A 26,086-nucleotide genomic window follows, 5' to 3' on the forward strand; every position below is an offset into this window, starting at 1 on the left:
CACTCCCCAGCTCCTTCCCTATGAGGGTGCCACAGGCCGACTGTACCCTGAACAAAGGCTGTGGGCTCCTGCCAGGCAGCCCTCTCTGTGTACTGTTGACTGCCCCTCCACTGGGTGGTGTCAGCTCCCAGCTGAGGCCAGCACCGGGATCCTACAGCATCCCTACTGTTTCCCAAAATTCTGCCCCCACCTTTAAAAATTGCCCCTTATTAAAATTCCTCAGGTGACCCATTTTGACTGCTTCCTATGTCCTGTCAGGACCCAGATGGATGCACAAGATGAGTTTCAGCCAAGCAGAAGGGAGATGAAGGAAAATAAAGCAAAGTGATATGATGAGAAGCAGCTGGTGGGAGGGAGTTACTTCAGATAGGGTGGTCAGGGAAGGCTTTGCTGGGAATACAGTCATTTCTGTGGGGAGTGGAAGGATAAAGAGGAGCGAGTCACAAGAAGAGCCAATTAAATATCTTTATCTGTTCTTTGAGGTCTTGATCATACCCCAGAGTCAAGCAGTTTCCTTCTCAGAGGCTTGAATGTACATGCCCTATAATCCTTCAGGAAGGGATAATTAAGTAGCAATTCCTAAACTACTTTGACCCAGAACCTTTTTCTCTAGAGCAGTGCTGTCCAATCGAAACCTGATGCCAGCCACACGTGTAATTGTAAAACTTTAAGACACATTAAAAAAAAATAAAAACAAGTGAAATTAATTTTGAAAATACATCTTATTTAATACAGTACACCGAAGTATTATCAATTCAACACATAATCCATATAAAATTATCAATGAGATAGTTTTCCATTCTTTTTTTGAAGACTAATACTAAGGCTTTAAAATCTGGTGAGTTTTGTCTGCCACATGTCAGGTGCTCGATAGCCACATATAACTACCATATTGGACAGTGTAGCCCTAGTGACTTGTGTGGGTCTTCTGTTCTGCAGGGCACTCTTCAGGAAACCCTGCCCTAGAAAGAGACCCATGGCTAAAATCTTACCACCAGGGTCAAGCGATAAAATATAGTGAGAGTCTCTATAACAAATTATAAAAGCTAACACCCCAGAAAATTGGTGAGGCACTTTGGAAAACATTTATGGAGTGAATTCCATAATAATTCTATGGAAGAATTATTAAAAAGTAAAGGGACATGGGGTCAAATCTTTCTTTTTGTACAGTGCTGTTAGGGTTATCTTTTGCTATGTAACAAATCATCCACAAACTTGGTTGCTTAAGTCACCAACATTTCTTTGCTTGGGCAGGGTTTGGTGGGGACAGTTCACCTCAGCTACGTGTGGCTGGGGCCAAAAGATGCATCTTCCAGGTGATTCACCCAAATGGCTGGCAAGACAGTGCTGGATGTTGGCCAGGAGCTCAGTGAGGCTACAAACAAGTAGAGACGGAGTGTGGGCCTCTCCAAGTGGGTCCATGGGCTGCCTCCCAGCATGGTGGCAGGGTACCAGCAGGGAGAAAGCAGAAACCACCCAGCTTGTCAAGGCTAGGCTTTGCACTGGCACAGCATCATTTCTGCCCTCATTTGAGGAGATGAAGAAATAGATCCCACCCTTGGGTGTGGGGAGAAACAAAGCACTCGTGACTATCTGATCCACCATAGATGCTGTAGTACTTTCAAATCTGTATTTGCTCTTCCCAGTAACGTTTTTTCAGTTTTAATCATTTGTTTTTTAAATAAGCTTGAAATAGGGGCACCTGAGTGGCACAGGTCAGTCTGGTAAGCATCTGCCTTGGGATCAGGTCGTGATCTCAGAGTCCTGGGATGGAGCCCCACATCCAGTCGGGCTTCCTATTCAGCTTCCTGATCTGCTTCTCCTTCACCCTCTGCCACTCTCTCTGCTTGTGCTCACTTTCTCTCTCTCTCTCTCTCTCAAATAAAGTCTTTAGAATTAAATAAATAAATGTGACAAAATCTTAACAATTTACATGTGTGGAACACAAATGTTTGTAATATCTCTGTATGTTTTCTATTTTAATTTTTTAAAATTAATAGGCTTCAGTTTTTAGAATGGTTTTAGATTTACTGAAAAATTACAAAGATATTATAATTTATATTCCATATAGTCCTCCTCCCCACACACAGTTCCCCCATTATTAGCATCTTGCATTGATATTGTATCTTGTCAAATTAATGTTTTTTTTAAAAGATTTTATTTATTTTTATTTTTGAGAGGGAGAGAGAGCCCACACCAGCAGAGGAGAGGGAGAAGCAAACACCCCCCTCCCCTACTGAGCAGAGCCCAAGGCAGGGCTCAACCTGAGCCGAAGGCAAATGTTTAACTGACTGAGCTACCCAAGTGCCCCTATTTGTCACAATTAATGAACCAATATTGATACTTAATTACTTAAATAATTTATTCAGATTTCCTTGGGTTTTTTGTTTTTTAGAGAGAGGTAGGGGGGCAGAAGGAGATAGAGAGGATCTTAAACACCCCCCAATGTAGGGCTCCATCTCAAGACTCTGAGATCGTGACCTGAGCCAAAAATCAAGAATCTGATGCTTAACCAACTGAGCCACCCAGGTGCCCCAGTTTCCTTGGTTTTAAACTAAAGCCCTTCCACTCCAGGATCCCATCTGGAATGTCACATTAGCAGTCACATCTCCTCTTGGCTGTGACAGCTTCTCAGACTTTCCTTGCTCTTTATGGCCTTGACAGTTTTGAAGAGCACCAATCAAGGTACCGTGCAGGATGTCCAACTATTGGTATCTGTCTAGTGTTGTTCTCATGATTACATTGAGGTTACAGGTCTGGGAGAGAAAGATCACAGAGGTGAAGTGCTATTTTCATTTCAACATATCAAGGGTACATGCTATCAAAATGATTTATGATTGTTGATGTTGAACTTGCTCTCTTGGCAAAGGAGATGTTTTTCAGGTCTCTCCACTGGGAAGTTCCTCTTTTTTCTCCTTTGGCTCAGTGTCTTCTTTGGAAGGAAATGCTACATAGATCCCATACTTGAGGAGTGGGGAGTTATGCTCGCCTCCTTTAAGATGAAGGATATATATGTTATCTGGAATTTATCTGCACAGGTGAGTTGTTTCTTCTACCTCATTTATCAGCTTATCAATCATTTATTTATATTGGTATAGACTCATGAATATACTTATTTTATACTTTGGGTAATAAAGCAACACTCTTTCTTGCTCAATTTGTTCCAGCTTTGGCCACTAGGGATGCTTTTATTTACTTAGCAACATTTTGCTTGGATACTATCACTGCCATGAGAAAGATAAGAAAAAGGCAGTCCATTCAAATGATCAGACAAGCCCAGGATGTGACAGCCGACCTCTGACTTCCGAACCTCCACTGCACACACTAACCCCACCTTGGGCCCTTTGCTGCTGCCCAAGACAGGCTGAGATCACAAGGCAGCTCCTTCAAGAAAGTCAAAGATGTCACCGCTGGTGGTAGGAGGTCCTTATATGTGTGGCTGCTCCATATTCTGAAATTTCATAGTCAAGGAAAGAAAGGGTAATTATATATCTCAGTGGAGAAACAAGAAATATGTGACCAGCACTGGGTCATCATGAAGTGGTTTCAAGTCTATAAATAGTGTTACCCTAGTCCTCAACCATCTCAGAAGCAAATTAAAGCTTGTCTCGGTGCTGGGCATGAACTCACTGCCCTCACTCACTCCACCCCTGGTGTTCCATGGGGCCTCAGTGAAACTTCCATGGATGACCGACAGATCAAGATCAAGGCACACTCATCCTCCCTCATGTACAGGAGGTGAGTGTGCAGTTTTCCTCTCATGACACACAGTTGTTCTGGAATCTGGAATCTCACAAACAACCTTCACAATGGCTACAGACTCCAAAGAACCTGTGTCCTGGCCATGGGCTGCCCAGATACTTCTCTTTTAATTCAGCAGGTAACAATCTTGAGAAATACACTGGCTCTACAGTGCAAAAAGTAAGTACAAAAAAAATCACTCCAAAGAAGGTTCTCTTTTTTTTTTTTATTTATAAATTCACTTTTTATTGGTGTTCAATTTGCCAACATATAGAATAACACCCAGTGCTACCCATCAAGTGCCCCCATCAGTGTCCATCACCCAGTCACCACCCACCCACCACCCACCTCCCTTTCTACCACCCCTAGTTCGTTTCCCAGAGTTATGAGTCTCTCATGATCGGTCTCCCTTTCTGATATTTCCCACTCATTTTTTCTCCTTTCCCCTTTATTTCCTTTCACAATTTTTTATATTCCCCAAGTGAATGAGACCACATAATGTTTGTCAAGAAGGTTCTCTTTTAAGAAACTTTTATACATGAGCAAATCCTTCAATATTGTGTCCATGACATGTGGCTTTGTTTGGTGGGGCAGGGTAGGTATGGGGTGGGGGAAGCTACTTTGCCCTTGATCTCAAAACATGCTCAGGAAGTCATTACAACATGAGGCTCATTTCAATACTCCAGTTCCCACTGACAGAGGGCAAATTCTGTGTGAACTGTAACAACTGAAGCCTCGCTTAACACACCAAATTCTTTCATTTTATTTTTAAGTCCAAAAACTCTCTTTGCAAGTATTTTTAAAACAAAGTTTCATGATAAGGTATTTCAAACATTTAAGCAAGTCTTAAAGATATTAGCGCATATTGTAACCTCTAATTTTGTCAAGTCTTAACATGATGCCATATTTACCACACATCTTCAAAAAAAAAAAAAAAGAGAAAGAAAATATTGTAGAAGCCCTGGTAGCCTCTGTGCATGTGCTCACCCCTTGTCCCACTGCCCCCTCACCTTTTCCTAGCTAACAGGTATTCTTGGCTCATACCTCTGCCCTACCTTCCACTCAGCTGTGCTGGAGGGCAGCGGGAGACCCACCTCTCAGAGCTGCCCGGCCAGAGAACAGGCCTGCTGAGCACAGCTGTTAGGAAGAGGAGTGGGGTGTGGAGGAGAGAAAGGATGAAAAAATATGGTGTAGGGCTTGAAATGCATTTCAACCTTTCAAAGACAAAATATGCTGCAACAGATAACATCAACTGTTTTGTCCAAACTCTCTTTTGTTGTTGTTAAGTCCCTGTGCTCAGGATGAAACCTCCAACATTAAAGAAATCCCATGTTGTTCGTTCTTTTAAGGAACTGGGGGGGACAGGAAGCAGGAGGCCTCAGGGCTGGAGAAACAGATGGGCACAGCACTGGGAAAAGGTGGGTGAGGCCAATACTGATTTGGCTGCAGGGCATTGTTAAGGTCCAATGATATAGTAAGTGTTATCGGACTTGTAAAAAATATTTGATAAGCTAGGGAATATTTTGGCAGGCTAGTGGGTTCTAAAAATCTATTTCTACAAGATTTCTGCTGATTGAATTATGCTATTTGGACGGGTTCTTTCAGGGACATCACCGAATCAAGCCATAAACAAACAAACATTAAGACAGTGGAGAGGACCCAAAAGCACATTCATTTGCTAAATTTCCAAACTAAATTTTTTATTAAACCCAATCAGGGGATCCCTGGGTGGCTCAGTGGTTTGGCATCTGCCTTTGGCCCAGGGCGCCATCCTGGAGTCCCAGGATCGAGTCCGCTTCGGGCTCCCAACATGGAGCCTGCTTCTCCCTCCTCCTGTGTCTCTGCCTCTCTCTCTCTCTCTCTCTCTCTCTCTGTGTCTATCATAAATAAATAAGTCTTTAAAAATAAATAAATAAATAAATAAATAAATAAATAAATAAACAAACAAACAAATAAATAAACCCAATCAAAGCATTTTCAAAATATCACTTGCCAGACTGGTTCAAACTGGAAGCACATATCTGTTTCCAACTCTACAGGTCCAGACTCAAGTCCAGTCTCAAGTGCACTCACTTAAACGGGAAGGAAACTCTCAAGGGCATGCTTTGGGCTACAGGCATTATCATGGATCTTTCCCTTTCTATGACTTATTTCATCCTCACAAAACCCTCTGAAGGATGACATTAATCCCATCTGATACAAGAGGACGTCGGAACTCAGAGAGGTTAAGGAACCTGCACAGGGTAATACAGCTATCAAGCAATTTATATGGACAAGCCTTGGATTAAACATAGCCACATGTGAGCTCCTATTTTTCCATGGTGGTCTCACTTTTATAAGTGTGTCAGTTGGGCTGTTTCAGATTGCAGAGGGCAGAGAAATGCTCACGTTCTCTCTGGACTTGGGAAAGAATTGTAAGAATCCAGAGGAAGTGAAGACGTCCAGAAAGCAAATGCAACACAGTAACCAGACTCCAGCTTCTTGTGGATTGTAACAATGACCTGTCCTTTCAGAGGGGGCAGTGTGGCTCCTGACTCTAATGATACTGCCCCTCTCAACACAGCCTTCCTCTTTCTCTCCTTCTCTCTCCCTCTGTCTCCTGCTCTACTTGCCTCTGCTTTCCACCTCATGGTTCCATCTCTCTATTGCCACCATGGCCCTACATGGTTGGTATACGTGTTTCATTTTTTCAAAGGACAGGTTGGTAGAAGGCCTTCCAATCTAATCTAGGGTAGCCAGGAACCACATGAGAGGCCACTGTCATGTGTCCGGCCAATCCTTGGTCCAATCATGTGTGACCAGGGTAGTGAAGTCACATGACACAGACATGGTTAATTACACAGATGATACCATTTTCTTCAGAAAGGAGGAGTGGCTGTGGCAGGCCTTTGGTGTCTCCAAGGCTTCCATATTAGCATCCTGCGGCTGCCATTGCAAAGGATCACAAATTGGATGGCTTCAATACAACAGAAATTTATTCTCCCACGCAATACAGGGGAGGCTGGGAGTCTGAGATAAAGGTGTCATCAGGACTGTGCTTCCCACAAAGACACCAGAGGAGATTCCTTTCTTGCCTTTTCCAGCTTCTGATGGCCCCAGGCATCCCTCCCACCTCTTCCTCTGTCTTCACATGGTCTTCTTCTCCCCATGTTTCTCTATGTCCTTTCCTCTTATTATAAGGACACCAGTCATTGGATTCAAGGCCCACCCTAGATCTGGGATAATTTCATCTCAAGATCCTCAACTAATTACATCTGCAAAGACCTAATTTCCTGATAAAGTCACCTTCTGGATTTCCAGGCAGATATAATTTTGGGGGGTACACTATTTAAACCATTACAGCTTCTCTTCAGTACATTGTAGTATCACACAACACCCCTAAAGTGTACCATGGGCTCTGAGATAGCAGGTCATGCCTTTGTTACTTCTTTTGGATGTGCCCTAGCATGTGCCATGTACTAACTGACGGCCTACTGACTTACCCAGAATATACTTGAAAAAAATTCTGAAAAATCAACATTTTACTCAAGTCCCTCCCTGTTGCATGTTGCTGTGCACATCTGTGGCATCCTGCATTCATCGTGGCTGCCTTGTGGCACATTTCTGAGCCACCTATACCACAGGGCACCATTCACAGCAATGTGGATCTGCAACTTTGCCTGTCTTCTGAGTAGAGATCTGACGCCCTAGCTTCTCCACCCTGGAGTAGACCTAGTCCAATCTCTGCAGATCTAGCCCTGCCTTTTAGTGTGTTCTGGCCCAAGAGCCAACAGGGTCCAAAGTCCATGCCGAGGCTCTCTTCGTGTTCCTTCTCAGTCGCATGAGGATGAAGATGAGTCCTGTTCCAGTTTGGCCTTGTTCACTAAATGTTCTCTGGTGGGAAAACAAACCAAACCAAACCCCAGAACTCTGGTTTGGTTCTTAGTGATATAAAAACTATTTGGATTTGGTTCGAGGTTGAGCAAACTGGTGCAGTTTGTTCTGGTTTTTGGTTCATAGTTCAAGCCAAGTCGCTGATCCAGACAAAAAGAATGTCCCTGGAATGCCTCTTTCAACTAGAGCTCAACAGCTGAAAGGGCTGGGTGTCCAGACAGAGGCCGCCTGCTCAGCAGACACTCAGGGACTTCCCTGCTCCAAACACGGGCCTCTGAGGTCCTGGGGACGGGGCCTGACAGCACATCTGGCCCAGGTCTCCAGGGCCCAGCCTGGAAGGTCACACTACCTTCCACAGGCTGGGAGCAGAATGCCATCACCCCAAGGCCCAGGCAGCTGAGCGTGCTTTCAACCAGAAGGACTGGGGACAGAGCAGGGGCAGCCTGGTGGTGGGGGTCGCTCTGTAAATCTGTTATGGTTTCCACATAAGCACAGCTCTGGTGATCTCAGTCAAGGAGGGGAGGGGAGCATCAGAGAACCCAAATATGGCTCTGGGGGGGGCGGAGAGGGAGTGGTAGCTACTGGAGAAGCCAACCAGAGGCACTCAAATTTGAGCTGTTTTTAGCCTGGTACTCCTTATCTGAGGCCTGCAGGTCTGAGAGGCTCACAAAGGAATAGGGCTGCCTGCCTTTGGCAGGCGGAATTCAGAGCACAGTTTCAAGGGGGCTACCCTGCAGTTTCCATCTCCAGCCAGGAAGCTGAGCAGAGCCAAGGGCAAGGCATGAGGAGTGCTCATCCTCGGGGAGCAACTGCATGGGACAGAGCAGCTGGGGGCACTGGGGACACCTGGCAGTGAATCATCGATCAAGAATTTTGAAAGGAAAGCACATATTTCCAACTCTAGTCTCCCTCCCACACTGACCACACATCAAAGGGGTCCTCGGATGCAAGGAACTAGTCAGCTGGGTTGATCGGCCCTGCATGCGAAGCCCAAGGGCTGGGACCAAGAGGCACGTCCCTGAGGGACTGCCCCAATTCTGCAATGTGGAAGAGACACACCTCTGGCCACCGCGCAGGGAGTTGACAGACACTGTCAAGGGAAACAGAAGGAAAGTTCTGAGAAGATCTCTAGTTCCAAACGCCTCAGTTTCTCAGGATTATTTTTCCTATCCTTACCCTTTAAACAATCAACCAAAGGGCAACCTTATCAAAAGCCCGTCGGGTGTTCCCCGACTTAGCTCGAAACCATTTTCACTCTTTCCTGGCTACATGGACAGCAAACGCCGCCTGAGACACAATCCAGAAATATTTCCTAGTGCTGGCTGCCCTGACAGGATTAGACCACTAGCACATGTGATTTCAGCTGGGTGTGCTTTGTGTTAAACTATGCTTGCTGCGTGCTGGATTCAATTATAGGTTTCCCTACACTTACATCTTCATTAGTTCTACATTGTCGAGTAGACGGAATGTGCTGTCAGCTTTAAAAAAAAAAAAAGTGTTATTTTTTTTTTCAGGGATTCAACACTGTCCGGTCCTATTAAAAAAAGAAAGGAAAAGAAAATCTTGGCTCAAGCATACATTGCTAATGGGCATGGAATTGATTCACGAGTCTCCAACTATAGTTGTATAAAAGTAATTACTGCAACCTCGAGTAATTGCTTCCATATTCAATATTCACAGAAGGCTGCACATGTTTTACATATATATATACACATATATATGTGTGTGTATATATATATATATATTGAATTGGGAAAAAATAAAATATAAATTAAAAAAAAAGATCAGAGAACATTTAAACCACTCACATACATGCCCCTAAAAAAAAATCTTTAGCTGCGATAAAATTCCTGACAGAAACAAACAAAGCAGAGCCAGCAGAGCAGAGCCCTGAAGACCCCAGCCCCCCAAAGCTGGAGAGCAGGTAGTCTGGGCATGGGGAGTCATGAGGGGCAAGGTCTATGGAAGCCTTGAAGGCCCATTCCACAGCCAGCAACCATCAGCATCCAGCGGCCGCCTCCTGCTTAGCCACACAGCCTACCCCAAAGCCCTGGTGAGGCCTTTGCCTGCCCCCACCCCGCATCCTAGTCTATGGAGCTTTATGTCCTACATGTGGCTCTGGGAACCACAGTCCCCACTATGGCCCCCAAGTGGGTCCCACAGAGCTGGATTGGTATTGGCATAACAGAGCACCACCTGGGGTAGGACAGAGCATTCCTATACAGCTCCAGAAACCACTTCAGGGAGGAAAAGGATCCATGAGCAAAGTCTGCAGACCTGAAGGAACCTTTCTGAGCAAAGAGAGAAACATTCACAGATGGAACCTCAGGAAGGGAGTTAAAGGCAGGCCTTCCTGGTGATGTGGGGATGATGCAATTGATTTCGTGGATCTAAACAGAAGACTTGACATTGCTCTCTGTTACATTTCATGCTTGGTTGGAGATTTCTTAGAGCTTTCTTTCTGTCATCTATAGAATTGCCTTTCTATCCTGGCTTTGTTTCAGCTGCAAATGTGATAAACCAACCTCACTCACACATCTCTGTTGAGACCACTAAGGACAATGCTGGACACAGAAAGACCTCTTGCCCATTTATCAAGAAGGTTGTTCAACCAGGTGCATGCAAATCTATCTGCTCTGCCTTCTATTACACAGTTCCCTATCTTATGTATAAGGATAATACCCAATTTGGGGGTTGAGAGGAAGTAACACCTTGGCAATCAGTTGCTAATGGTGTCTTCTTGTCTGGGTTCATAAAGAGCTAGGAACGGTGGTGTGGTGAAGTGACCTGGTGGAGCATGCATGCAATGCTGTGGGTCCTGGCCCAGGCTACTGTTGTAGATCCCACATCACAACTGGAGAGACTCCTGGCTTCCCTTCAGTGTTATCTCTGGCCAGCCTCTGTGGATCCTCAGCCTGGCAAGAGAGGCCCATTTAAAAAATCCTGGCAACTAAGTGGGACCTGTCACACACCGCCTTTGATTTTGGGGTCTTGATTGAAGTTCAGACCACAAAATTTTTTGTTGGGCTCTGTTTGTCCTCCTTCTCACCTTGGACTTGGTTCATCAAAGTCTGCCTTCCAGAAGGGTGTCAGGGCCCAACAGTCCTCAGAGGCATTTTGTTGATATACAAATCGATAAGGAGTAGCAGGAGAAGCAGGAGAATCTCCTCCATCAGGAGGTTCAGCCCAAGGACAGGAGACATTTTTAAATAAGAGAGTGAAAAAATTAACTGTTTGAAACAAATAGCTGGAAATCCAGTTAACACACAAACAAGGTGCATTTGGTCACTTGAAAAACAAAAACAAAAACAAAAACAAAAAACAGTGTAAGCTTTGGGATGCTCTGGAGGCATAAAAGGCTTAAAATCAGAAAAGTAGAATCCCACTCCCCGTGGAGTGATCAAGCTACCCCATGTTCCCATTTTACAAACTAACTGCAGTTATGATCAGAAAAGGGTTTTGCTGCCAATTTGAAAATATATAGACCAGCAGAACTATAAGAATGAATTTCAGCTCCCTATCCTGCTGGCTGAGGGCCAGCTGCCCATTTGGAATATAAACAGAAGGTATGACAAGAGAAATATCTGCCATCAGTGCTCTATAGGAGGGTGAAAGGACTGTCCAAAGATAAATTCTTCCAGAGTTCTGGCCTTGGTTTCCTTTTCTGTAAAATGCTAGAGGCCTTGAGCTGTTTTGTGGATTTGGCAAAATAATAATGGAGGTGGGAGCACTGTCAGCAGAGGGAAGAGGAGAGAAAGAAGAGATAGAAGATGTTGCCTCTTCACCCACATACCAACCCATGGAAAAAGGCAGAGTCAGAATAATTTTCTTCATTCAACAAATATTTACTGTTCTGAACAGTGTTCTAAGTGCCTAGGTTATTACATCAGTGAATAAAGCAGGTGAAAAATGCCTGATCAAACTATGTCCACAGCTTTATAGTCCCTAGACATTTGAGCTACCCAAGCCAATAAATTCCTGTAGCATTTCAGCCGGTTTGAGCTGAGATTTTTGTTGCTTTCAAAGCAAAGTTTCCTAATTGCTACTGTCATCCTCTAGACGTGGTGACACCTGACCAAACCCTGAGTCTGGTCACATTTCACTCCACATTCAAATTAAAGAAGGACACTAAAACAAAATGCTCATGTCTCTGTCTGAAAAATCAGCCACCTCTGGGTGGCACACAGCTCTTATAAATAACCAGGAAGCAGATTCAGGCTGGAAAAGGAATTTTAACAATTTCAAAAAATATATATATAAAAGGGAAGAATTCCACAGGAAATTGAAGGGGAATTTGGGAGATAGAATGTAGCAAGCTTTATTGTACTATGGCCAGAACAAGCTTCTCCTTATTAAAGGGGAAAGCCTGAGTGTCCCGGAGTATTAAGACCTTCCCAGAGTCTCTCACTGGTGGTACATTTAAAGAGTGGCATTTCTGGGTACAGTTTATATATGTCAATAAGCATTTTTTGTTCACTTTGTGTCCCCTGAAGCTAGCTCACTTGGTAAAGACAACGCTCCGAACTTCCAGGGTCTCCAAGTGTGTCTTTGTTTTGTTTTGTTTTTTGCTTTTTTACAAAGCCAGCATTTTGTTCTCTACTTTGTAAACTTCATTAAATAAACCCTAGTGGTCTTGAAGTCTAATAGGATATGCTTCCCCAACTGAGGATCAGGGCTAAGGATGGTGACACAAATATTCTCTGAAAGATTTGTAAAAGCAACACACATACTCCTTTCCTTGTCCTAGAAAGTAATTGAGCAGCCTTTCAATAAGCCCTTCCTGGGCTGTAAATTGCCATGGACATTCTGCTATTTCTGCCTCACCAGCACATGCTCCTCTATCTTCTGTTAACACCAACCAATCTTCCTTGGGGAGCCAACTTTCCTTCACTCTCAAGCCTGGTGGTTCAGTTAGGTCTAATCCCTGTCATGGCTGTGGGGCAGGAGAATGGGTGACCCAGACCCACAATCAGAGCATCACACCCTCCTGGTCATTTGTTAATTGGCTTAAGGATGGTCATATGGCTCAAACCAGGCCAATGGGAATCAGCCCAACTACTTATGTCAAAATTTTGGGGAAAAACACTGTTCCTTCCCACTGAAGCTGCTTGGCTGATAGAACTGCTGCTTGGCAAGTCCAGAAGAACTCAGTGTTAATGGGAAGATAGCAGAACTGAGAGATAGGGAAAGATCGAGTCTTGATGACACACTTGGAACCCTAGATCCAACTATGCCTGAAGGTAACATCTATCTATGGGATCTTTAAGAAATTTGAGTCAAAAATTTTCCTTTTTTTTTCCCTTTTGTTTAAACCAGTTACATTTCTGTCATATTCAACCAATTCTGGCTAATTTGTAAGTAAAGGCTGCCTATATTCCCTACCTAATCTATCCCTGGACATAGCACATTCAACCATGACAGTTTAGAAAAAAAAAAAGCTTAGGCCCTACCGTGGACTCTTTCCAAATGTCACTTATCTTTAAAAAGATGCAATGTTCACAATGCTGCCCCCCCCTTCCATTCTCTCCACTCACTATGAACTCCAGCTGTTCTCAGAGCTGTGACTACAGATCCCATCCACCTCCATTAACCCCATGGACCTTTAAATCTGGTGTAATCACTGTGGCCCAAGATTTTTTTTTACAGGAACCCAAACTCCAGTTGCTATGCATAATGCTCTTGTGATGGCAGATGAGAAAGCAAGAACTGAGTCCTGATAACATGAACTTACCTGAGACTTTAGATTAATGTTCAGCTTGGCTTCAGATTACTTACGAAGTGCTCAGAAAAAGAAACAGCTCTAGCCCCATGGAAAGACAAGCAACGGGCGTCTGTCACAAGTGTTTTCGAACTCTTCCCAGACAGCTCCCTGGATCCTACTGTACTTCCTGAATGCTTTTCACAAAACCTCATGATCACACTTCTATATTCTTTTCTGGAAAGGCCATTGAAGACCACATTACCCAGCACCAGGTAAGGGCATGACAAAGGTCAAGTGGTGGGTGGCTACATGAGGCCCTCAAACCATGTGGTGCTCACATGCACACAGAAAAAGGCTGGCCTCAACTCTGAAACTATCCATCACGTTCCAGAGAGAGAGCTGTGAGCCAGGCTTCTACTGAAGCTCAAAGTGGATCAGCAACCTTCTGCTCTGAGAGGGTTAGCAGTAGGTTGAAAATGGCCCTAAGTATCTAGGTCCAAAGATGTCCCTGTCCTAATTCCTAGAACCTGCAATTGTGACCTTAGAACAAGGGGCCCTGCATATGTGATGAAGTTCAAGACCTTGAGATAGGGAGGTGACCCTGTATTATCCCAGTGGGCCCAGTATAGTCACAAGGCTCCTTACAAGACAGGTAAAAAGGGAGTCAGAGACTAAGAAGCAGGCCATGTGATGACAGACCAGAGGCTGGGGTGATGTGCTTTGAAGTTGGAGCGAGTGCCCAGCAGCCAAGGAATGTAGGTGGCTTCTAAGGACTCCAGAAGGCCCATACCTTGACTGATTTCTGACTTCCCATCTCCAGAACTATAAAAATCAATCAATCAATCAATCTGTGCTGTTCTAAGCCACTACCTGTGTGGTACCAGGAACCTAATTCAGGTTAGCTGTGTCCACATGCCAGCAGCAGCTCCCTGCACTTCGCCCAAGCTGGGCTCTGGTTCTCATGGCTGGGAAGCTGCTGTAAGTACATGACAGTGCTTCCATCTCACAGCTCCCAAGACATCTTGACCCTTCCCCTCTTCCAGATGGGACCCCTGAGCTCAGGCTCAGAGCTCTGCTGATCAGAGAAAGACGACTGGAGCCTCTGAGGAGCAGGGGGGTTAATATTCCTCCACCAGTCACCAACTCAGCTCTAACTGGATGGGATGTGGCATCTCCAACTGGCACTTCCTCCACAGAAGCACTGTATAGAGAAAAGATGGCTGATACTTCACAGATGTACAGCAAAGATGTGTTGACCGAATGAAGGAAAGCTATATATACTACTTTCCTGGGGCCAATGGAACAAATTACCACAAACTTAGTATCTTAAAAAAAAAAAAAAAAAGGAATTCATTCTCTTACAATTCCAAAAGGCCAAGAGCCTAAAAACTATCTCACTGGCTAAAGACAAGATGTCGGCAGGGCTGGGTCCTTTTGGAACTACTGAGGGGAGCATAAAACACAAAAACTAGAGTATGTGGTTATTGCAAAATCAATGACAATAACTGCAAGTTGCATAAAATCCAACAAAGAGAAGAATTCGTTTTCAATGGGGAGTTCTCGCTGGGAGAAGCCAAGCTAGTTTCTTGGGGCCTGTCTGTCCTGTTTTAATACTACATTGGTGAGAATTCAAGTAATCTCCATTCAAGGTAATACACTCATGTGTCTCCTTTCCTCTACTGGATCCTTAACTGGGACTTACTAAGTTCTAACTGTGCATTCCTGCATGGGAGCCAGGTAGGAGCACTGTAGGCAGTCCTCACTGGCTTTTACCCAACCTAGAAAGTAGCCAAGTGCCCAGAGCTGCCCTCTCCTCCCACTGTCTGGCCTTATGACCAAAAGAAAAGAATGTTCCCTGTCCCCACAGACCAAACAAAGGCTCAGGAAAATGGTGGCCCTGGGGCATGGCCGGTAATATGCCAGCAGACTGCTCTCTGTCAAGACGGTCTCATGGGCATAAACTCCAACATAAAACCTCAAGATACAATTCCTCTTTCTCTCTAAATTAACATCAGCACTGGAAGAAAGATCCTGGTTTGTCATCATCCTCACAGAGCCAACCATTTATGGAACACTTATACGTGCCACTCTGTAGTGAGGTGAAGAAATTTAGCCAAGTTCATTTACTCAATTCAATCCTTACATTCTTTCCAACAACTGTTGTTCATACATATAGTTGCCACCTCCACTGATGATGGGATATTTCCTCAAAACTACTAACTGGTAAGGGATTTTTTTTTTGTTGGTTTTGTTTTTTCCCTGCTATTTCACATTACCCCAGGATAATTACCCCATTCATGCAGCAGCCAGGTTGTTCTGTATCCTGTATCCCAAGGAAGAGATGATACACAACGGGAAATCTTTTCCTGCCTTGAGTTTCAAAAGTATAGTGCTTTCACAGACTGTAAAATGCCTATTTGCAAAGGGAACATGATATATTTAGCAGAAGTTGTGATTAGGAACGATCATACCCAGGTCAAGTTTCCCCAGACTCGGGGGAGCAATGGAGGTGAAGCAAGGGATGAGAAGGGATCCTGTCTCCTGCCCCTGAATGTGGCCCAAAGACAGGGAAAGAATGACAGAAGCCCCACAAAGTTTGTCCCAAACCTCAGGCATTGATGTGTCAAACACCATGTGCTTTTGCTGTCACCTTTCACCTATAGCAGCAGTTACTTGCTTTTTCTCCATAAAGCAACTTTTAAAATAACGCTTCAGTTAAGCATTGGACTCCTGATCTCATGTCAGGTCTTGATCTCAGGGTTGTGAGTTCAAGTAGGGTCCATGTTGTATGGAGCCTACTTAAAAAAAAATAATAATAAAGTAACTTTTTAAAACCTAGCTTCCTCCTAAGCAATAATATTTTTAAAATCAGAGACTTGTGCTAGTTACATTTTTCTAGTACTCATGAAAAAAATGCATAACAATTAACATTTAAAGAAAATGCTTGTGTAAAACTTAAATGCTTGCCCCACTTAGGGAAATGCTGTATTACTGTCACTGCTCCCAGGCTGAAGTCCTAGGGAATAGGACATATAATCAGGAGGGAGCAGGCTTGCAATGCCCTGGGCAGTGACCTGGAAATTACAGGCCAGGGTGGGATAAGTGCTGAAAATGCCATGAAGACCAAAACTGACAACCTTAGATACAGCCACAGCATTCACCCAAAGCTTTATAAAACTACCAGTGTGTGACTAGCTGGGAAGTAAATGCCTTCTGAATATTCCTTGGTATCTACATGTGTTTACTGCCATGAGAACACCCTGACCTTTGATTCTCATAGATAGCAAATGACCTGAATTGCAGCTCCCTTCTGGAAAATAATAAGGACGTGCCCCATGAGCTATTTAGTCTTTGCTCTGTCTACAAACCCACATGCCCACAGGGGCCAGGCAGACAGTGAGTCAAGTGGGCCTGTGTCAGCAAAACCACAATGCAAGCAGGATGAGAAATGGCCACTGCTGCTTGGGCTCAGGAAGTTGGAGACAAGAGGGAATGGTGGGGACTGTGGAGGATTAGGAAGCAAGCATCAGAGGCCTCAGAGCCCGCCAGCTGCTTCATGTCTACCCAGAGACCTGCTCCAACCAGATGTTCAGATTGTGTAAGGTAAGCTAGAAAAACATGTTGTTATGTACATTCTCTCAATTTTAAATGTTGAAAATCCAAGTTAAAAGAATGAAACTCTTAGCAAATACCATGTGGACCAAATTTGGCCCAGGAGAATCCAGTTGTAGCCTCTGTGTTTGAATTACATGATCAGCAAATTATGTCATTATGTCTGTAATCCCCGCACAAGTTTAACACTGTACCCAAATCAAACTTTCCAGCAAGTTACGATGACACATATTTAGCAATACACATGGCCACTATTTCACAGCCTGGGAATTCAGGCTAGCATGGTAACTGATGTCTACAATTATTTATCTATCTCGGGGCTACAGAGTCAGCATCCCTGGGTTTGGCTGGACAAGGCCAGGCTGCAGCAGAGGGGCCCAGGACATGGCTCCAGGAGTCCTTGACCCAGGGTGGCAGGGGAGAGGGAGGAGGATAGAGGAGGGGTCTGCATCCTTTGCTGGATGTCAAGAGATCACACTGGATGGGAATTGGATGGGACAATGATTATTTCTCCTTGCTGAAGAAGGAGCCTAGGCCTCCAGCTTCCAAATGGGGAAAACAGAACAGTCATTCGGCCACTGTTAATTAATTAACTGTTCAGTGAAGAAGTGTGGGAATACACGACTAAAATAGAAATGACATTTTCAGAGATTAATGTCTACAAACAGTACACTTAAGATGTGTGCATTTTATTGTGTGTTCAGAAAAAAAACTATAAGCAAAGAGTGAACTCTAATAATACATACATGCTGAAGTATACTGTGGGTGTGTATTAATGGCTGCAACTTACTTTGAAATGCACCCCCAAATTTACAGACAGATGTAGAGGGGGAGGGCTGGATGGAGAGAAACATGATAAAACCATGCACAGCAAAATACTAATGCATGTAATATTTTTAACTTTAAAAAATTAAAATAAAAAATAAAAATTATTAATTTAATAAATAAAAATGAATTTTAAAAAATATTAATGCATGTAGACTCTGAATGGCAGGTATGTGAGCACTCCCTTTAAAATTTCTTCAATTTTTCTGCATTGTTTGAAAGCTTTTTATAAGAAAATGTTAGAAAAGTAGATGCCTTTAAAACAATTTTAATGACAATATAGTTATGATATTAAGCAAAAAAAAAACTCTATGATTTCAATTATATAAAGGCTCCTTTGCTACCATGATGAGATGGAAGGCATTTTAGAAAAGACTCCCTTTTGAAAAAAAAAGAAAAAGAAAAAACCCAAATCTCTGCTGAAATATCATCATTGGAGACTTTTTCGTCTGCACCTTGAAGGCTTCTAGCTTTCCAGAATCCTCTTTTATGTGCAGATGTCTTGAAAGAAAATAACCCTCAAGTTATTATCAACATGCATCTGAGAGGGAGAGAAACTGGCAACCAGCTGAGAGTAAAATAGAATCGAGAAGTAACAAGAGATGAAAAGCGACCACTAAGGAGATGGGAGGAAACGGGGTTGGGTGAGGACAGAGCCCTCTGCAGAGCATGATCTCCTATTGGCTGCACCAGAACATTTGCCGTATTATGCCATATGAGAAGGGAAACTGAGGCAGAAAGGTGGAAAGAGACCTGCCTCAGGCCACAGAATGCTCCACAAAAGTTAGGAGCAGTATTTTCACCATCTCTACCCAGGTTCTGCTTTACCCAATGCACCCACATGGGGGAACAGGCGGTCAGAAGCCAGGAGCAGGTGTGCACAGCTGGATGAGCAAACACCCCAAGAACTCCAGGTGTGGGCTTCCTCAAGGGCATTCATTTCACCCCCACTGCTTCCAGGTGGGCACACAGCTCTGTCCATGATCTCGAGGGAAGGCGTTTCTGCCCCCAAGTGTGAGGGAAGGAAAGACCAAGGTGGTGCATATCTCATCGTTGTCCCCCCACCACCAGTCCTAAGGCAAATCACATTCACCTGTCATGCTCCTGATGTAGAAACCCCATGGGTGGGGCGGACAACCATTTTCTGATCAGGTGCAACCATTCAGTGAGACAACTAGGGCCCCTCCATGTGACCCACTGAAGCTGCTCCGACAACAAGGCATCCTAGAGGCTGCAAATTATGAAAATGAATATTAAAATATTCATCAAATGGTTTCTTAACTTGGACTGTCACCCAAGCGTAGAATTACTCAGAATCTCTTTGCCCATTAAACTGCCCTTTTTTTCTTTATAAAATCTGACTGTTCTTCCCAAAATGTTTTGACTGGAAATTTTTGAAATGTGAATATATTTACGTGCAGTTCTTTGAAACAAGGGGGATTTGCCCTGTTCAACACTGCAAGGTGTAGCGCAGGTCCAGAGTCCAATACCCAGAAGCCATCAAGCTAGAATCACAGTAACGGCTATCCTGAGACCAGAGACACAAAGCAAGTGTGTCACTCACCTCTGACCAATGCAAGTGGCTTCCCGAGATTGGGCCCAACCCAAGAAAAGAAAACACTGAGGAGAAGTGAAATGAACTGCATCTTAGGACAACAAGGAGATACCAGACGAACGTTCAGTTATTCCATTGATAAATGCTTCCTGAGCATCTACTAAGGACAGAGATGCAACCAGAGAGCCACAGAAGGTGTGTGGAGCCACAGCCATGCTGTGTGGTAGAGACCATGACCAAATGGGGGCTGGAAAGCTCAGGCATGTGGCAGAAGGTCAACTCGGGCTGCCATTATCGACCAGGACAGACACCCTTTGCAGTCCAGTTCATAAGCCTTCCTTCCCAGGTTTTGGGACTCCACAGTGGCTACATGGCAGTTCCTGGAAAAGGGGGAATTCAGGACACTGATGACACAAGAAGCTGGGTGGGGAGTGGGGGAGCAGCAGATACAGGGTTCTTGGGCCTTCTCTATTGCTCACCGGAGGTTATCACCTTCCCTGAGAAACTCTCTGCCCTATAACCACTCCAAGACACTCAGCAAACACCACTTTTGGTTCTTCCCAAGAACCCTGCCATTTTGCCAGCTGCATGGATGCTCTTATAAAACATGTCCCCCCCCAAAAAAAATAAATAGATAAAATAAAATAAAACATGTCCCCAAATTTCTTGATTATGAAATCAAAAAAGATTGGCCCCTCTTCTCCATAGAGCAGGGAGGAGGTCAGGTTGCAAGAGGTGGTTCCACTCAGCCCTGCCTGTCTTCTACCTAAGACATGAGCTGTGATTCTCCAGAGTCCAGAAAGGATGTATCTGGACTTCTTGGAACAGAGCAAGTTCCCTGGCTTCTTGAACTTAATGAGGAGTGAGACACTTAGCTTTGATCTCTGCCCCAAGCCATGGACGAACAAAATACTCTGGATTTGTACTTACGTAGGTAGCTCCATTTTTAGGCAAAATTGCACACAGCAACTAAACCAGTGTTGGCACCTCCCAGGTGTAGCATCGTCAGCTGCCCACACCCAGCCTCCTAAGTCTGTGCCTTGGCTCGTCAGCCCCAAAGCAGGACATTAAAGACTTACTGAGCTACATCTTTAATAATATTTTAAAAAATGTTTAAGAACCACCATAAAAATCCATTGGATGGCATTTTTTTCCACTTTGGCAAAACTAGAGTCATAGTCTATGTTATTACAAACTCAACCACAGGAGAAGAAAGTCAGCCAGTCACAATTTAGAAAATCACATTCCAATAGCACTAGAAGGGTATATTAGCTGAGCAGAGATGTGTCCAGTCACATCTGTCTTTTTCCACAGACGCTGCTCCCCCAGGCCACTATTGAGCAACCTGTCCCCTTTCCAAGTAGCCTCTGTATGCTGAATACTGACCTGAAGTGATTCTGTTGTCTCAAACCTACAGGCAGAGAGGCCTTGGATTTTATATAATTTGAGAAGCTCCAGAGACAGACCCCTTGATCTTCCACCCCTCTGCCAATTTAGAGATTCATAGGAGGTAATATTAACTCTAAAGGTCTTTCATAAATGTAAGCTGCTCCTGGGAGAGGTAATGCATTAAACCATTCACATTTTAGTATGAAGTAGACTGATAAGAGCTACCATTTATTAAGCATCTACTCTGGGCCTCACACTGAAGCATGCACAGTCACTGAATCAGACTTTGAAGGAATTAAACATTACAAAATTTTGATGTGGGGAAAGTTTAGACAGGTCTGATTAGCAAGGGATTGGGATGAAGATGGAGGGTATATGAAAAAGACTGATACTACAAAGAGAGAAGGAAGGCCAAGAGGGGCAGTAATAAACCCTCATGAGGAACTCAAGATAGTCTTCACAGATATGACATTTCCATGAATTTTTGAAGGACGTGGAGTAGTTCAACAAGCAGCCAAGGTGAAGAAGGGAATTCTTAGAAGAGGAAACAACATGGGAAAGATCCCAGTGTATAAAATGACACCATGTATATATCGGTCTAAGTGCCAGAAGGAATACTCAACATGAAGGGTTTAGTAAACAGATTACTGACAAAGGTGTGGCAAGATATAGGGAATCCACAAGAGATAGTATAGGACTCCAAGGACTGTAGTATCCCAGGACTCAAAAGGATGAAGGCAGGCAGCAGTTACCTGAACACAGAAAGAGAAAATTATATACAGCAGGTCACCTTGAGAGGATCTAAGACTTCTAAGGCACATAGCCAGCCTCAAATGACCCCACAGAACAGGAGTCAAGGAAATCAATACCTCTACTTCTCTCCCTTCCTCTTCAGATCTCCTATGGGGCGCCCCATCCACCGAGGCCAACGGGAAGCCAGAGGGCAAGGCAGGGGAGCCTAGGTGATGTACCAATTACAGGGGCTTAGAGCTGGGCAGAGCAGAGTGGAGAAAGGATCTGAGGTGGGGGCAACTGGAAAGTATCCAACAGTGTGAGAAATGTGGCTGGAACAGGGAGTATGGGTGGAGGTGAGGAGGGACAGAGGGATAGGGAGCAGGGATGTGACACAAAGGAGCCCATTGGTTAGGCTAAGGGTGAGTGGTAACCATTGCTCTGCAGTGGTCATACAGACACTGGCCTAAGCTGGCCTTCGCAGAGGGCCCTGGGAACAGGTGTCCATCAAATGACACCGGACAGCCAATAACTCGTGAGCTATGCCTTCCCAAGCCTCCCAAGCTGTGCTCTGGAAGCCCACCCCAAACTGTGCTCTGGAAACTGGTGCTGTTTCCTGGAGCTCCTACTGCTGCGGACAAGAGCCTGGGAAAGCAGAGGGGTGGTGTCTGCCAGTGGCTACTGAAGGGCACACAACCTGGAGCATCTTGAACCAATTAAAACCTGTCTATCTCTTTTATTTATATTCCAGTCCACCTTTCCCCCCTTCCTCACGTGGAAAGAGAGTCCTGTGATGAAGAGCTCTGCCGGAACAGGTTTCCCAGCAAAATGAAAAGTGTCTGTCTGTCTACCCCCAGGGACAGCTCCAGGCGGCCAGCCAGGAAGCCAAGTCAGTCCTGCCCTGTAAGGCCTCAGAAAAAAAAAAAAAAAGACAAGCGCCAGTCCCCTCTCATCTGGGAAACATTAAAAGCAATCTCTGAAGTGATTCATTAAAAGTCCTTCAGTGGCAGAAGACCATCACCCAGATGTGAAAATAAACACAGAGGGACTTTCCAGCATCAGAACCATTTCAAGTCTTTAAACAAATGCACAGCTATTTCAGAGAAAGGAAGAGTCTTTTGACTGTCTTTCCAAGCCCACAAAATCCAAGTCAGCCTCTCTCCATCCAGCAGGCCAGGCAAATTCCCATGATGCCAAACTCTAAAAACTGAAAGCACTCACTTGACTCTCTGGGGCCCTTCCCACTTGAACTTCTCAGCAGCTTCCAAGCCACGGCCAGTCACCCACACTTACCAAGCTTCTGACGATGCAGCCTTCAACTCAGCCTTAGGAAAGGACCAGAAATTGAAGTAGAAGCAACTCTGGAGGGAAAAAAAAAATAAAATAAAATAAAATAAATGGAGTGAGAATCAATATTAAGCAAAACAGAATATACGCTGACAAAAACAGAGTAAAAATGGAAGAAGATGTGAGCAGATTTGGGTACAGATCACATATTCTCATGTCCAGTGTCTGGCAGAGTGGATGGCACATGGTAGGCATTTGATAAACATGGAAGGAAGGAAGGAAGGAAGGAAGGAAGGAAGGAAGGAAGGAAGGAAGGAAGGAAGGAAGGAAGGAAGGAAGGAAGGGAGGGAGGGAGGGAGGGAGGGGAAAGGAGAGGAGAGGAGAGGAGAGGAGAGGAGAGGAGAGGAGAGGAGAGGAGAGGAGAGGAGAGGAGAGGAGAGGAGAGGAGAGGAGAGAGGGAGATTTTCTATCCATGAGAAACTTGTCCAGGAATCCAGGAGTTACTGAAGCACCTGCTTTACTTGGAGAAACCCAACAGAAACACACCTTACCCTTACTTCCTACCCATTAACTGGTAAGGACAGAAAGAGGTAAGTTCCTTGAAGTGAAATTCAAAATCCTTCCCATCAGACAATATCAAACTGCAGCAACACACCTAGGATTTCTCTTTTTGTTATTATTGTGGTAAAATACACATAACCATAATTATTTTTAAGTGTATGTATGGTTCAGTGGCATTAAGCACACTGTTGTGCCACCATCACCACCATCTGTCTCTGTAACTCTTTTCATCTTGAAAAACTGAGACTCTATACCTATTAATCAATAGTTCCCCCATTTCCTCCCCGTTGGGCTCTGGAAACCATCATTCCACTTTCTATCTCTGTGAATTTGACATGTAAGTAGAATCACACAGTATTTGTCCTTTTGTCCTTTTCACTCAGCATTATGTCCTCTGGATCTACCCATGCTGTAGCAGGTGTCAGAATGTCCTTTCTTGCTAAGGATGAATAACATTCCACTGTATGTAAGTACTAAATTTTCCTTATGCATTCATGATGTTACAGTCATAATAAGCACAATAAAGACATACAGACATGTCATGATGGACACTTGCATTGCTTCCACCTTTTGGCTATTGTGAAAAATGTTGCTATGAACATAGGTTTCCAAATAGCTCTTGGGAGTCCATGCTTTCTATTCTTTTGGGTATATACCACTGGGATTTCTTTCAAGCAATGAAATTTCCCCTGAAAGGTGGAGGTGGGTAGAGGAAAACCCAGCATTCTCTGAGATTGAGCAAATGAGAGAACTGTCAAATGATTAGAAAATATGGCAATTATGAACTCACATACATTTAGCCTTCTAACAAGACACTCTGTACAGATAGTTTTGAACCTTGGGGAGCCCTCTCTCCAACACAACCAACTGCACTTTCCCAGTATAAAGGTCAGGGTTTGGAAGCCTAAGAGACCCAGGTTCAAATTTCAGGAGAAGCCCTTATTAGTGAAGACTATTGAGAAAATACACAAGGTGCTGGCATATTGTAAACACTCAAAACACTGTGTTTCCTCCTTTCTAAGATCCCAATACCTTTTTCTCAATTTCACATTTCTATGATCACATTTCTAAATTCAGGGTGTACATTATCAGACACCAGCTTCATCATTACCTGTGAATTGAACGAACTCAGGCAAACTGCCCTGAAGAGATCATAGAATTTTTCCAAGAAGAGGGTGGGGTAAAGAATCCCAACTTGAGAATGCCTAGCACTCAGAGCTGGCATATTCACCTGCCAAAGATCCCCATTTACCTCAGATGAAAGAAGGATTTCCAAAGAGTAAGTCCTTAACTCAGCACTATGTAGCAAAACTGTTAATAATATGGCTGAGGAACAGACCCAACAGTGAATCAAAAGGTTGAGGGTGAAGGTTCTGGAATTAGTAGTCCTGGGTGTGGCTTTCAGAAAGTCAGTTCACTTCAAGCCTCAGCTTCCTCACCTGTAAGATGGAAGCTGTACTACTCCTGCCCCCCAGGATGGCTGTGAGGAGATGAGACGGATAGTGCTGTGCTGTGCTGGGCAAAGAGCCCACACCCAGTCAGCTGCAGGACCAGCCCAGGTCCCCTCTCACCTCCATCCTCAGGCATGTCTTCAGGAAAGGGGATTCAATGGAAAGCTTGCACCTTGCTCTGCCTCTTCTCCAAACTATACAATCAGGACCCTCCACATTTTCCTTCATCTCCTTCTCAGCCTTGATCATAAAGTTTAGGAGAAATAAAATGAAGCTCATCCACCCACTTATCCATCTATCCATCCAGCCACGCACTCATCCAACATTTATTGAAGGCCTGCCCTCTGCTGAGCCTGACATAGGTGTTGGGAACCAAAGGATGAAAGGAACAGACCTCTTCCCCACAGGAAGTCACAGTGGCATTGAGGAGCAAGAGAAGTAATGGGCAGAATGGCAGACACTTACATAGGGCAATGTGGTAGCCATGGCTGCAGGTCCCCTGGCATAATCCATTCCATTCTCCTCACACCCCAGGAAATAGTACTGCTCTGATCCTGTTTTACAGGTATGGAAATAGCACAGGACAGTAATGTGCCCAAGGTCACAAAGCTGTTAAGTTTACCTCCAAACTGTTGGAACCTAACCCTTATGGGAGTCCTGGGGCAGAGGTCAGGGGTCAGACTCAAGGGCATGAAGGAGAGTGTCCAACAGCTCCCCCAAATCCGTAGGCCACCAACTGCTAGAGAGCTTCCACACCCTGAAGGTTGACAAGCATAGATCATACTCTAGGGTGCAGTCCCTCACAGTTACCAGGTGCTGTTCTCACATGTCAGTTCCCTTAACCTTCAAGAGAGCCCTGTAGAGGCACCTGGGTGGCTCGGTGGCTGAGTGTCTGCCTTTGGCTCAGTTCGTGATCCCAGGGTCCTGGGATTGACTCCCACATCAGGCTCCCTGCAGGGAGTCTGCTTCTCCCTCTGCCTGTGTCTCTGCCTCTTTCTCTCTCTCTCTCTCTCTCTCTGTCTCTCATGAATAAATATATAAAATCTTTAAAAAGAGAGAGAGAGAGCCCTGTGAAAGGGATCAAAGATGTCCTCACTTAGCAAAGGAGCAACCTGAGGCTTGGTGGGAAATGCTGTAGCCAACTCAAAGCCAACGACATCCAGCACACCCACCTGTCAAAGTTTCACTCAGATGAAAGAATTATTTCCAAAAGGAACATATTTCTCTCAATCCTACATGCTTGCCATGAGCAAGGGAGCCAGACTTGCATCCAATCTCTTTGTCGCCCACCAATGACCAGCCCCACATAGCAGGGTCCCTTCCTTTATTCTCTGCCCTGGTGTCCACGCCACAACGTAG

At 44.5% G+C, this 26,086-nt stretch overlaps 1 long non-coding RNA gene across 6 annotated transcripts in view; it reads right to left on the minus strand.

The window, feature by feature from the left end:
* The window catches only part of LOC140632250 (uncharacterized), a 155,172-nt gene that overhangs the window by 42,866 nt on the left and 86,220 nt on the right, over positions 1-26,086 (minus strand). For 5 of the 6 annotated variants that reach the window (XR_012029762.1, XR_012029764.1, XR_012029759.1 and 2 more), the window contains one exon: positions 22,722-22,789. This is a non-coding gene — a long non-coding RNA (uncharacterized lncRNA). Of the gene's footprint in view, positions 1-10,663; positions 15,729-18,845; positions 18,984-22,721; positions 22,790-26,086 lie in introns of all 6 variants that reach the window. The other variant, XR_012029763.1, reaches the window with a different exon arrangement.

Source organism: Canis lupus, chromosome 4 (genome assembly GCF_048164855.1).
Source record: "Canis lupus baileyi chromosome 4, mCanLup2.hap1, whole genome shotgun sequence".
In the NCBI taxonomy this organism is placed as follows: Eukaryota; Metazoa; Chordata; class Mammalia; order Carnivora; family Canidae; genus Canis; species Canis lupus.